General features: G+C 38.4%; 1 long non-coding RNA gene across 3 annotated transcripts in view; it reads left to right on the top strand.

Moving 5' to 3' along the window:
* The first annotated feature begins 2,022 nt into the window (after positions 1–2,022).
* The window catches only part of LOC137629040 (uncharacterized), a 41,592-nt gene continuing 28,155 nt past the window's right edge, over positions 2,023–15,459 (top strand). For all 3 annotated transcript variants that reach the window (XR_011041428.1, XR_011041429.1, XR_011041430.1), the window contains exons 1-2: positions 2,023–2,165; positions 11,022–11,158. This is a non-coding gene — a long non-coding RNA (uncharacterized lncRNA). The remainder of the gene's footprint in view (positions 2,166–11,021; positions 11,159–15,459) is intronic.

Raw genomic sequence — 15,459 nt, 5'->3', positions numbered from 1 at the left:
AATTTAATACGAAATTATTCTTAATATTAAACAATAGAGATGTTTATGACTATCTAGAAAAGACAAAAGTTGCTAGCAGTGCTTAAAATTTTAGATTTTTACCAGTTTCTATTGTAAGAACTCAATGTATTAGGGTCGTGAATTAAAGTAGATATAATATCTATCATATACGTTTTAAATTTCATTGATTATATTGAGCACATCTTGCACATAATACCTTTGCATAATTCATAAAGGTATCTCGAATAGTGACCTTTACTGTCAGCAGGTGTCCATACCATCGCAGTGCCCATGAATTTCTTGGGATTACGAGACTAATTGAATAAATAAATACTAAAGAATCGTTGAATAGAATGGACAGCCAATATTTTAAGAAATCAGAATTAATGTTACAGTAAACAGTCGGATGATGTCTTTTGTAGTATTTTAATATTTTAGTTTGGTTTCCCTGTTAACAAATCGTCTGCCAACAGAAAATCTATATTTTATTACGTTTTTGGTTAAAAATAGATATTTCCAGTGTTGAATATGCATTATTGATTAATTAAATTCAATTTGGAAAGAATATATTGTCTTTATAATGACATTCTACTGTTATATAAGCTTATAAAGAAGGTCTTTCAGTTATGTCTCTAGCTTTGTGTTCATATGTAATAATGGACACATAAAAACACACGATCTTTGGATAGTAATTTGTTAAATCAAATTTTAATTCCATTGCATCTTTAAGGTTAATTTACTGTGTATATTATATTTTCATTCTATGCCACGTGGCAGTTATGGAAACTGGTCTGCCACTTGTTTTACCAAACAAGAAAACAAAATACCTTTGAAGTATCTGATTTTGAAGGAAGATCCGGCATTAAAAGTATAAAACCTGTAACTAAACTTTATTCATCTAGTGATTTTTTATGAAATATATATTTAATACAAAATTATTTTAAACATTAAACAATTGATATATTCATGACTAATCTAGAAAAGGCAGAAGTTGCTAACAGTTTTTTAAAAATATATATTTTTTTTCCAGTTTTTATCCCAGAAATCCAGTATATTACGAATGCCAATAAAAGTAGACACAATTTCTATGTTATAAGTCGCAAATTTCATTCATCATATTGAGCACGTCTTGCACAAAATACCTTTGCATAATTCACTAATTTGATCTTTATTATCAGCATAATTAGTTATGTTTTCTGTCAGTAGGTGTCCATACCATCGCAGTGTCTATGAATTTCCTAAATTAAAAGCCTTAAATGGAAAATAAACATCTATAAGTCATAAAAGGAAATAAACAGCTCAGATTTCAAAATATTTAAAATTAGCGTTATATAAAACAATTGGATGAACTCTAGTTTAGTTTCCTTATTAGAAAATCGGCTGCCAGCAGAAATCTAGATTTATTTAATGTTTTAAGTTATATGTATAACTTTTTAGTGTTGAATATTCATTATTTATTAATTATAATTAATTACAAGATAATGTAGTCCATTTATAGGACTAGATAATCAGTCCTTAAACAGAATAAGGAAACGCTTGTCAGTCAACTTTCTTGTTAGTATTCATAATTAAGTTATAAAATATAATTCCACGTTTACTGTACTGTCCATGGTTTATAAAAAAAATAGTATTATTTTATAATTTACAGGAGCAAATCGTAGATACGAAACTATATCATATTTTTTCTCGAGATTCTCGAAGCCACCGAGTCAGTGTTGCCAGATACGTGAATTTATCCCTAGATTTGGGGATTTTGGATGTCTGATGGAGATATTCTGTACCAATTTCTGCGAAGAAACAAACATTTATATTGTTGCAATTAGTTATCTTGCACTTATATGCAGTATATTACTAAACCTTACGTGACCAGAAGAAAATATATTTGTGAAAATGGGGATTTTTTATCATGAGTTTTAGGAATGTTTACACTAACCCTACTGGCAAGTGGCAACACTGCACTAAGTGATAGTCTTTGGTTCCAACCAAAGACTATATACCTTCAGTATATAGTCTTTGGTTCCAACTGAGAAAGAGGTTCCTGAGAATCTGAGATTTTGGAAGAAAAATGTCTCCCATATGTCATTTGTTTCTCCTCCATGTCAACAAGGAACGGCGATATATATTGAACTGTGCTGTGAATTTCTTCTGTTTCATTTACTGTGAAGGTAATGCTCAATAACTTCTTGATATTCTAATTATTTTACAGTTAATGTTTGTCTTTTATTCTTGGTGTGAGATTAGCCTGATAGAAGTGTATCTTAGCGTAGGCCTATATTTCTTTCAAGACCAAGCAACTTCATGCTAGATTAGGCCTACCCTTAGAGTATACTTAACGGTACAGATTTGCGTAGGGCGTATCTTTGGGCGTTTTTGAAATAGGATTTATTAAGGCAATAAAGCAAACCAAATTATCTTAATGCTCTGGAAACCATAGGATGCATAGTTCCTCGGTGAATTCAAGTCTTGCGTCTCTTTCCTGTACCATCTGTCAGTTCAACCCAATTCTCATATGCAATCTCCCACAGCCTTTGTTATAGCTGCTGCCTTTATTATTGCTGCTGCCATTGATTCCCAAAATCCTTCTCAATGCTGTATTTTCAAAGGCAAGAAATTTTACATCAGTTGTTACAGTGCTGTACCACGACTTGTGCCCACAAGTTGATATCGATCTTACAAGTGAAATGTATATTAGGATTTTGATGTAATTTGGTAGTCGATTTGACCTTCAAGCTGTTTTAGTCTGGCTATTGCTTGCTCTGCCCCCCCCCCGAATTCTCTCCTTGAATTCTGTAACTAGTGATCCATTGCTGATAATGATGGTTCCTTGGTAAAGTTGTATTGTATTACCGGGTGTGATTTCTAACAAAAAATATATGTTTTCCTATAGTAAATGACGTGATTTAACCGAATTTGACCTTCATTTCAACCGCAAACAAACAGATCAACCAATTCGACTAACTTTAAGTTGCCCAATTGGTTGCTGTTATTACATATGAAGTGAAGGTGAAAAACGGTTAAATCACGTTATTTTCTACAGGAAAACATATTTTCTGTTAAAATGGCTAAATATAACCACTGTTGTCATATGTGTCGTGTTAAAATATTTAAATATAAGCACTTGTTCAACGGTGTCACTTCACTCACGAATGTGCTGAGAACGATAACATTAGCAGCTTTACCAATGATACACAGTGTTATCAACGATGCCTGGGACTGTTACAGTAATATTACCAGTTACACAATATATAAAAATTACAAAAAGGGTACAGAACCTAACAAACCCACCTAACCTAACCTAGGGGTTCCCAGGTCACAAAACTCTCGTATATACTAGGAATGTTAAAATAAGGAACTTTACCAATTATACACTGTTAACGTTACAAAGGTATTGCTAACGGTAGCAATGCTACGGTAATATTATCATGTGTATTTTAACCCTGGATAGGTACGCTCCTCGGACACCCCTTTAAGGGTATACTCGGACGCGAACGACCCCGACGCCAAAAAAAAATCTTGAAAAATCAGTTTTTGCAGTAACCTCCTTTTTTCTTTTGCCAAAAAAAACTTCAATGAATGCTTAAAACAACTGTAAAGATAAATACTACTCATCTGCAGAAAAACTATTCATTATAAATATTTTAAAAAATTAAGTAGAAAAAAAAAAGACCTGACATAAAAATTCATAAAAAAAAAGTTTATACATATATACACAAATCCTTTTAGGAATTGATTCTTGAATGTTTAGGACACATCTTGATGTATTTTGGATGAAGTCAGACCCATGGAGGTGAAGATCTGAAATGAGAAAAAAAGGGTAACTTTTTTTGGCCAAAAAAATTTGTCCAAATTTCATGAATTTTTTTGGGTACCCAAATGAAATAGGAAGTGGCTAATTTTTTTAGGGAATAAACATATGTTATCCTAAAATAGAAATATGTAAAAAAATCTTCATTATTTTGTAAATTACATTTATATCAGAGGCCATATCTAAAGGTAATTTTTTGAGTACTTAGAAATTTCGTAAAAAAATACATATATTTAATATATAATATGATATTTATGCAGGTAAAAATATACCAAAATATCACAAATTCTATAGGGAACAAGAATATATATAGATAGAGCAGCTTACGCTTCGGATATGTCCACAAAATGGCCGCCAACCACACTGACTCAGACTCCCTAATCTGCCACTTGAAATGTAGGAAGGGTATGTCAATTTCAAGGTGTTATTTACTAATCTAATTATTATTGGATATGCATAAAAATTTTATGGTGGGTTGCTGGATAATTGTCGATTATTTTACGACTATAAAATTAAAATTCTGACCCAAAAAAACTTTTTTGAAGGGAAATAAAATCAAAAAAAAAAAAAAAATGTAAAACAATATAATATTTTAGCTAAAAAAATTTGATATTCAATCAAAAAAAAAGTAAACAAAATTTTCCGACAAATAAACATCTAGAGGAATCATTACTCTGTGATAGTTCCTTAGTACGTAGTAATTTTGAAAGAATTGGGAAAAAACGAAAAAATGGCAATCACCGGAAAATCGAACACATACCTATATATACGCCATATCTGGCTAAAAAAAAGATAGGCATGGGTAGCCAGATCATCTAGAAACACTTTCCAACACTATAAAAATATAAGTTTTGCGACACTACTTGCCAATTCCTTACGGTAACATGACTAAGCAAAAAAATGCAAAACAAATAAAAAGGGGCACTCGCGGAAAAATGGCTAACATTCTAATATACGGCATTTCAGAAAAAAAAAAATTCAGCCACGTGCTAGGCAAACCATCAAGGCACATTTTCCGACAAATAAACATCTAAATGAATAAATACTCTGTGATAGTTCCTTAGTACGTAGTAATTTTGAAAGAAATGGGAAAAAACGAAAAAATGGCAATCACAGGAAAATCGAACACATACCTATATATACGCCATATCTGGCTAAAAAAAGAAGATAGGAATGGGTAGCCAGATCATCTAGAAACACTTTCCAACACTATAAAATTATAAGTTTTGCGACACTACTTGCCAATTCCTTACGGTAACATGACTAAGCAAAAAAATGCAAAACAAATAAAAAGGGGCACTCGTGGAAAAATGGCCATTCTAATATACGGCATTTCAGAAAAAAAAATTTCAGCCACGTGCTAGGCAAACCATCAAGGCACATTTTCCGACAAATAAACATATAAATGAAATATTACTCTGTGATAGTTCCTTAGTACGTAGTAATTTTGAAAGAAATGGGAAAAAACGAAAAAATAGCAATCACAGGAAAATCGAACACATACTTATATATACGCCATATCTGGCTAAAAAAAAAATAGGCATGGGTAGCCACATCATCTAGAAACACTTTCCAACACTATAAAAATATAAGTTTTGCGACACTACTTGCCAATTCCTTACGGTAACATGACTAAGCAAAAAAATGCAAAACAAATAAAAAGGGGCACTCGCGGAAAAATGCCCAACATTCTAATATACGGCATCTCAGATAAAAAAAAAAAGACATGCACGTGTTAGCCCAACCATCAAGGCACACTTTCTAACACATAAACATGAAAAAAAAAATCAATAATATACGGCAATTCCTTACTACGTGGTAAATTTTTACAAATATTGAAAAAAAAACAGAAATTGGCAACCGCAGTTAAATACCCAATATACCAATAACTACGTCGTATCTGACAAAAACAAAATCACGCATGGGTAGCCAGATCATCTAGACACACTTTCCAACACTAAAAAAGCAAAAGTTTTACGATACTATTTCGCAATATCTTACGGAAAAATGACTTGGCAAAAAAATGAAAAAAAAATTAAAAAGGGACTCTCGCGGTAAAATGCCCGACATTCTAATATACGGCATCTCAGATAAAAAAAAAGACATGCACGTGTTAGCCCAACCATCAAGGCACACTTTCTAACACATAAACATGAAAAAAAAATGAATAATATACGGCAATTCCTTACTACGTAGTAATTTTTACAAATATTGAAAAAAAACAGAAATTGGTAACCGCAGTTAAATACCCAATATACCAATAACTACGTCGTATCTGACAAAAACAAAGTCATGCATGGGTAGCCAGATCATCTAGACACACTTTCCAACACTAAACAAGCAAAAGTTTTACGACCCTATTTGGCAATATCTTACGGAAAAATGACTTGGCAAAAAAATGAAAAAAAAATGAAAAAGGGGCACTCGCGGTAAAATGGTCCTCGTGGTGATGAACGACATTTTAACTAAAAAAAAAATCATGCACATGGTAGCCAAACAATCCACCAAGACTTTCCACAACTGATAACCTATACAATTTGCACCATTCTACGACAATTTCATAATACGTAATAACTTTGATAATTATGCAAACTACCTTAGAAGGGTAAACTCGGTCGCGCTCGACCCCGACGCGTCTCGGAAATCGGGGAAGGAGTACAGCTACAGCAATGCACATCTGGACACTACTAGAGCGTGTAGGGGAGACACCTCCTGCAGGTCGATCACCCACAAATTCAGTCACGGGGGTGAGTCACGTGAGAAAAACCTGTTTTTTTTTTACGCTCGGGGTCGCAAACGACCCATCGTACCTATCCAGGGTTAATGAATTGTTCCTATACACTTTACACTATATAAAAAGGTACAAAAAGGGTACAGAACATAACAAACCCACCTAACCTAACCTAGAAGTTAACAGGTCACAAAACACATATAATGACTTTTGTTGAATGACTTACCTTTATGAAGGGGACGTCGAAACTTGCGGGACACGGGAGTGTGAGACTGACGGTTTAACTTTAAATAATATCTTCCATGGGGGTAGGCGACTTTTTCCTAAAAATGTACCTTTATAAGAAGTAACGGTATAACGAAAGCGACATTTCTTTTTGGTTTTAGGTATCCTGGTTTCGGTATTACAGTACAACACGTGAATGTCTTTCTTGTAAGATAAGAGGGAACGGCACTTGGGACACTGTAAACGGTGAGGAATTATATCGTGTACTTTAAGGAAATTATCAACATTGGATGAAGAATCATAAAAATCACCATGGAATTTAGCAAATGCTTTTAGGTATGGAATACTCCAGCCGTTACAAGTTTAAATAACTTCCTCCATGGCAAAATACAAAAAAATAAATCTCACTTGAAATGACGTACATCTTACAAGGACAAAGGTTTCCAGCGAAAAGGATTTGGTGGAAGGAGTATGAAAAGACCATTTAAAGAGATAAAGGAAGGGGGTAGGGAAATATTAACTGACAACCCCCTTGTGTAAACTTTGAATACGTATAGGATCGTGATTGGTTAATGGAAAAACAACGGAGTCTGGAGGGTAAACATGAATGAACTGGATTGGAAAAAGTATAGAGCAAGTATTTATGTGAAATCTGGGTTGTGACAAAGAAATAACAAAAGGAATAAAACCAATATAGGAAGATAAAATGCTATGTATGATAAATGATATTGAATGGGAATATAAATAGAGTTGATTTTATGGTAAATGTCTAGGAGAAGGCCGCACCCTTTTTTCAAGTATTAACGACGAAAAACGGCAAAAAACAACCAGATTATTGTTGCACAGTGCATAGAAACATGAGGAAATGAATAAAAAAGAAAGTAAGACTTAACTCTTACACACAAAATGTAAGCATAAACCTACTACTACAATTATGGGGGACCCCAGTGGGAAGCGGGGTTTTTGGGTGGGTGGAGGATGAGAAAAGTGATTTTTCGGGGCACTACAGAACCTAATACAACCAACTAACCTACCCTGGGGGCCTGTACCCCTACCTAGGCCTACCAGGGGGGGGGGAATTCGGCCCCCCCCTTACGGCCACAGTGATTTTCAGGGCACCACCGAACCTAATACACCCACCTAACCTAGCCTAATAGCCCTGTACTCCTACCGGGGGGGGGGGACACTACCTAACACATCCATCAAACCAAATCCAAAGTGATGGTACTGCTGTATACATCGTTATACTATACTGTGATGGGTAAGAAAATGTATTGTCGCACTGTGATTGGCCAAACGTGAAGACGTCATTGGGAAAGAAAATGTATTGTCGCACTGTGATTGGCCAAACGTGAAGACGTCATAGTGGAATAGTTTGTCTGCGGATTATAGTGGTTACAGGGCTCATTTGAGCAAAAATAAGACACAGTCAACAATAACAACAGACTTAGAAAAATCTGGGATCAAGACAAGAGTAGCGTGAGTTTGATCGTCGATATTTCGACTATTATTGATTTTCACTAAATTATCTCACTGGTATACCATTATATACATACATTCCTACATATTCTAGTAAAAATAAATTGAATATCAGTGATATCTTCATGCGGCCCTCTCCTAGACATTAACCGATTTTATAAGGTATAGGATAATAAAACGAGTAATTCTAGGGTCAAAAGTAATATGTATACGGGGTTATTACATAAGTAATCATGTAGTAGACTTGAACAGAGCTGGTAGAGAGACGGAGAGTTACATTTCACGGTTAGGGAAGAAGAAATCCTATTGGTGGGGGAAAAGTTTCTGCGTCGGGAGGCGGGGTTTTTGCGCAGAAGATCGAAAACTGGTATGTAGGAACGTACGTACGTGAGTGTGCTAATGTTAGCATGGAATGCTAACATTTGTTCTACATCAGGCATTGGCAGCACTGGTTACTGTATTTTTTCATGAGGAATAGTCTTTGCAATGATGCCCCAAAGTTTATACAGTTATACTGTGTTGTCTTTTCCTCCGGTCATTATAAATCCAAGGAGGTAATGTATAGAGAAGAAAATGCTTGTTTTACGGCTATACATCATTTCCCCAGTATGTTTTCCCCACCCAAAACCCCAAGTTCCCACTGGGAGTCCCCCATTACCGTAGGATATAGATATATATATATTTCTGAAACTATTCATTTGCGACGAGAACTAGTGTCATTTTCGAAGAGAGCGTAATTTTTTCTACAAGAAAAGTAGTTTTGTTACTGTTACATTGCCCTGTAATATGCATGATCTCTGTCTTTCTCGAGTTGATCACCAATCCGATCTTTCTCCCCTCCATTACTAACCTATCAATCATTTCCTGTATTTCAACCAATTTAGAAACAATTTGAACTATATCATCTGCATATTCAAGATCACATAATCTCTGATCCACTTAACAGTGAATGCCATTATTTATTCCTTGCATTACCTTGTTCATAACATAATCAATCACCATAATAAACAACAGAGGGGACAGTATTTCACCCTGTAGTACTCCAGTCTTGACCTCAAATGTATCTGTAAGACTACCATCAAGTTCCACTATGCATAACTATTATGAGGTTTACAATCTTTTCTGGTATCCCATAGTGCCTCATATTTTTTTAGCATACTACGTGAAATGCTATCAAATGCTTTCTCAAAATCCACCGAGCATAATTACGAAAATAAAATTTACAAAATACTCTCTCTTGTTTATATTGTAGTTACCTAACCTCACTTTGGTGCCCCTATCGTACCCATTCTTACCTTACATAACCTTTTCTTAACTACCTTACCTTGCTTAACCTCACTTTACCTAACCTTACTTTACTTAACCTCACTTTACCTACCCTTACTTTATCTAACCTCACTTTACCTCACCTATCCTTACCTTATCTTATCCTACCTTACCTCATCCTACCTTACCTCATCTTACCCTACCTTACCTCATCTAACCTTAATGACTCTCACATTACCTACCCTTACCTTTCATACCTATACTTTATCTAATCTTACCTTTCCTAACCATACTTTACCCACACATAATTTACATATACATACTTTGCCTGTCCTGACCTTACCTACTCTTACCTTGCCTGCCTTCACCTTATCTACTCTCTTACCTACTCATACCTTACCTGCTCATACCTTACCCTTACCCTACCCAAACTTAACCTTACCCTACCCAAACTTACCCCACCCTTGCTTACCCTACCTTACACCCTTACCTTAGCTATCCTATCCTTACCGTACCTCACCTAACCTTAACTTAGCTAACCCTACCTTACCCTACCCTAGCCTACCTTACCCTACCCTTCACTAACCTTACCCTACCCTTCACTAACCTTACCCTACCCTTCACTAACCTTACCCTACCCTACTCTACCCTTACATTACCCTACCCTACCCTTACATTACCCTACCCTACCCTTACATTACCTTACCCTACCCTTACATTACCTTACCCTACCCTACCCTACCCTACCTTACCTTACCTTACCTTATCTTACCTTACCTTACCCTACCCTACCTTACCTTACCTTTACTTAACTAACTCTTACTATACCTCATACCTGTGCTTACCTACTCTTACCATACCCTTCCTTTCTATACCTACCTTTAGTTACCCTTATCTATGCTACCCTAACCTAACCTACCCTACCCTACCCTACCCTACCCTACCCTACCCTAACAACATAACATAAACCTTACCTTAGCTTACCTTGCCTACCCTACCCTACATTGTCATATTTGAGCTTTTACTTAGTGCAGTAAATATAGAATGGAAGGGTAAATATATGATACTTTAATTTATTGCCAAATACATGAATCAAACTTTAATTTCTAGCCAAATGCATGAACAATATATTTTTCCTACTTGCTATCCAAGCGCCTTTTCTGGGGCCTGCCGTTAGCATTTCAGTGAATAAATCAAAGGTTAGGAGTAAAAATATAATTGAGGAAGACCCTTGTCTGGTGTGTAGTTGTATGGTGGCATAGAGCAGGAGACCAAATACTTCTTAATGATCCCACATGGGGATTTAATTTATACATTTTATTAAGCTGGAGTGGGTAATTGGTTATGATTAGATATGGTGGGAGATATGTTCTCTGTTTAGGAGTAAAAGATTCATGTTTTAATCCCCTCTATATATGTTCATTCACCAGGTAAAAAGTATCTTTAATGTCAATTTTATACCATTTTTTTTTTATATTTGACTGTTACATTTATACAAATATATTAATTCAACAGAACAAGAAGCACGGGCAGCTCCGCAACTTCATGCTGGAAGTAACTGCATTATACCTTCACCTAATAGTAGAAAATGGACTCCAATAAATAGTCCCGTAGCTACTGAAAGACATCAGGCTTCGACCTCTTAATTTTTGGTAAGGAGAAATTGGTGTTTGTTACATGGGCCAATGTTTTTATTATAAGTTTGCATGTGAAACAGTTTTAGGATCAGACAGGCTATTCCAGGGATTTGAAACCCATTGGTAAGTAAAGAGAAAGACCTGGAGTCATAGCATAGGTAATGTGTGTGGGGTTATGTTTGCTAAAGTCCCTGTGTTCCACCTAATACAAACTCTTTTGATCTTTACTATGGATATAATACTTTGGGCAAAGCTGAAACTAGTATAACAGTCTGCCGCTAATTAGCGGGATGTAGTGGGTTATATGACGTCACTTTTGCTTTTGGCTCTGTAGAGTGAAGACGTGCTGCATGTCTCTCCCCTTGTCAGCTCTTTACATAAAATTGTCTATTTACATCAATAGTTATTTACTTTTTCAGTGTGTAGTAGGTCAACCTTCCAGTGAGAGCAGTTCAGTAGATGAAGGGAGAAGTACTCCCAACTTCTTACTTCGGTGTCTCATTCCCTCCGCATTTTCTCTGCTTGTTAGTTCTCTTCCGATGGACGAATGGGTAAGAGTGGTGATCGACTGAACCCTGGACAACTCTTAGGTGCAGAAACTGTCACTTCCCCTATACTGGGGAACACTCTCTCGTTGCCGCATGCGCAACTCTCCTTCTTTATGCCTTTTGGGTCTCCCCTTTTATGAATAGTACTTACCTGGCAGTTATATATATATAGCTGAGTCTCCGACTGCGGCAGAATTTAATAGAAAATCGCGGCAACCGCCTTGTGCTGGTTGTGTGGTTAAATGGTTAACAACCCTTACAGGGTGGTACTTGGAATCATTCCCGTTTTCTGTTCCTCAGATTATCTCTGCCGGCCGGATCGACAACATCGTTGGTCCGCCATTTAAAGTTTTTCGTATCGCTTTCTCTTCATCGCCTTTTTGGACTTCGTTTTTGGTGAAGTACACTGTGTTGGGATTTGGCAGTCGTGTTTGTTTTTTGTCTTTTTTCCTTTCTTATCATGAGTGAAAAAATTCATTTTCGTATTTGTGTGAATGATATTTGCAAGGTGAGGTTACCGAAAGTGTCGGTTGACCCTCACACTATCTGTATGGGTTGCAGGGGGTTTGAATGTGCTCTAGATAATAGGTGCAAGGAATGCGAGGTTTTAAATGATGATAATTGTTTAGCTATGAAGCGCTATGTGCGCAAACTTGAGGTTGATAGAGTTAGGAGAGCTAAATCAAAGTCAAAGTCTGCTAGTGAGCCTAGCTTAGATTTATGTATTGACCCTTTAATTGTAACCTCTTTGGAAGTTATTCCTTCCCCAAATGAAGTAACTCCTGCCCCTTCGACAGGATCTGTGCCTACGGATGACCCTGGGTATGCTAAATTAGCTGCTGAATTAGAGGCCATTAAAGCACAATTGGAGGCCTTTAAAGGTAAGGGTGTTAGTGAAATTAGTGCTTGTGAAAGTGCAGTGGAGGTGGCGACTGATCGAATCTGTCATACCCCTAGGTCTAGACCTCTACCAAGCTCCCAGGACCAAGGGAGAAGGTACGTCGAAAGCCGAAAGGGGGTGAGAGGTGCTTATCCTCGGTCACTCGTAGCCTCAGACAGTCCTGTTGCGATCTCCCAGGCTGCTCTTAACTGCCGTAGAAAAGGCGTGTCGGATACGTTTGTGTCTTCTGATCGTTCTCCCAGACGTAATTGGCGTTACGAATCTAGACCAATGAAGAGAGGGTGGAACCGGGATGTGCAGTCTCGCTCTCCCTCTCCCGGTTCGAGTAGCCGAGATCCTGATCCTTCAGAAGACGATTTCGATGTTGTTCCTGTTAAGAGCGCGAAACGGAGAGTCCTTAGCCCAGTTAATCCTGCTAAACTCCCTGCTGCTTCTGCCAGCGCTCCCAGTCAACCCATACGACAACTGCCGTCTTTGGCACCGCGAGAACCAGCGGAGGTTGCTAAAGCTTTCATGGTTGTTATGCAGGAACAACTTTCATCGTTAGTTCAAGCTTTCAGCCACCCTTCACAGTCCGTCAGACGTAAGGACGTCTCTTTGCCTGTTAACCCTTTTACCCCCAGGCTATTTGGAAATTTCCAACCCTTATCCCCCATGGGGTTATTTTTTTCCTAGCACATTTTGCAGTATATTTTTTTCAAATTGCTATAAAAGCCTTAATTTTTGTCATAGAGAGGTCAGGTTGGTCTCATTCTCTTGGAAAATGCCTGAATTTTCTCAAAATTATCAAAAAAATGAAAAGAAATTTTTATAGCATTTTTTTTTGCAAGACGTACCAGTACGTCCATGGGGGTAGAGGGATGACTTTTATGAAACGTACCTGTACGTCCTTTGGGGGTAAAAGGGTTAAGAGATCTTCTTCTAAGAGAGAACTTAGTATCTCTCCCAAGAAACCTCTGCGCACTTCGTCGGCCGTACGACAACGCACACCCTCTTCATCGGCACGCTGCCAGGAATTTCCTTCCCCCCTCTCTCGGCGCCAGGACGATACTGCCTCTCGTTCTCGGCGCCGTGACGATTCCGTTTCTCATTCGAAACGTCAGGACGTTACCGCCTCGTTTCTTAGGGAACAGGACGAATGCAGTCTGCATTTTCAAGACGAAGGCAGCCTGCGTCTTCAGGACGATTCCGTTTCTCGTCATCGTGACGATACCACTTCTCGTCATCGTGACGATACCGCTTCTCGTCATCGCGATGATACTGCTTCTGGCCGACTGGATGTTAGTGGCGCTAACCGCCAGGATTCAAACAGCTCTCGGTGCCAGACTGCTGGCAGCCCAACTCTTCAGGATGTTATCCTTGAGCAGGACCTCAAAGATATTTCGGAAGAGGAAGAAAAACCTGCCGACTCTTCTAGTGATTATAAGGTTCTTTCTCGCTCTCTTTTGGAACTTTATGGGGAGGAATTTCAACCTTCGGGCCCTCGTTCTCCTCAGTCTTAATTTACCAGGAAGAAAGCTACTAAGTCTTCGGCCTTCATCAAAATGAAACTTTCAATTTCGGCCAGGAAAGCTTTTGCTAAGGTGGATGATTGGATGAAGGAACGGAGACAAGCTGTCAAGACCACCTTTTCTTTTCCACCATCTCGGCTCGCTTCCAAGGCCGGTATGTGGTATGAGACTGGGGAACCTTTGGGTTTAGGAGTGCCTGCCTCCTCCCAAGGTGACTTCTCGGCTCTTGTGGACTCGGCAAGAAGGCATGCTTTAAACTCTGCCAAGGTGATGTGGTCCATGTCGGAGCTTGATCACCTCGTCAAAGAGAATTTTCAGGGTTTTCGAGGTTTTCAGCTTCCTGGACTGGTCTCTCGGGACTCTAGCCAGGAAGTCTGAACTCCTGGAGGACACGAAGGACCTGACGAGTATCATGTCCTGCATGGACAAAGCTCTAAGGGATGGAGCGAATGAATTGGCTTCCCTTTTCTCAGCAGGGGTCTTAAAGAAGAGGGCCCTTTTGTGCTCCTTCACCTCTAGATCTGTGACTGTTGCCCAGAAGTCGGAGCTGCTTTACGCCCCTTTTTCACGTCATCTTTTTCCTGAAGCTCTGGTCAGAGATATCTCCCTTTCTCTGGCACAGAAGGCTACTCAGGACCATTTGTCTCGGTCTGCTAGGAAGACCTTACCTGTTGCTCCTGCTCCTCTGAAGAAGGAAGAGAAGTTTCAACAGCCCTTTGGGGCAGGACCTTCTCGAGAGCGGATTTTAGGGGGAGAAGACAAGAGTCAGGGCCAAGGACCAGCAGAGGTGCGTTTAGGCCCCGGTCCAAAAAATGAGATGGAAGTCCTCCAGACACCAGTAGGGGCAAGACTGTCTCGTTTTTGGCAGTCTTGGAAAAGGAGAGGGGGGGACACCTGGTCCCTCTCGGTTGTCAAGGAAGGTTACAAGATCCCCTTTTTAAAAAAACTACCTCTCTCAGACACTCACCTAGCCTTAGTGGCTCAGTACACTGAAGCGGGGAAACGAGAGGCTCTTCTGGAGCTAGTCGACCAGATGTTGGTCAAGGGAGCAATAGAGCCGGTTCAAGACCTCGTCTCCCCAGGCTTTTACAATCGCCTGTTTCTGGTTCCCAAGAACTCGGGTGGATGGAGGCCAGTCCTAGATATCAGCTCTCTGAAAGCCTTCGTGGAGAAAACAAAGTTCTCCATGGAGACGACTCAGTCAGTGCTGGCTGCAGTTCGTCCAGACAACTGGATGGTATCTCTCGACCTGCAGGACGCTTATTTTCATGTCCCTATTCATTCGTCTTCGAGGAGATATCTGAGATTTGTTCCAGGGCAAGTGCTTCCAATTCAGGGCACTTTGCTTCGGTCTCA

Source organism: Palaemon carinicauda, chromosome 37, assembly GCF_036898095.1.
Source record: "Palaemon carinicauda isolate YSFRI2023 chromosome 37, ASM3689809v2, whole genome shotgun sequence".
NCBI lineage: Eukaryota > Metazoa > Arthropoda > Malacostraca > Decapoda > Palaemonidae > Palaemon > Palaemon carinicauda.
The sequence above is the reverse complement of the archived record's forward strand: the minus strand, read 5'-3'. Positions and strand labels throughout refer to the sequence as shown.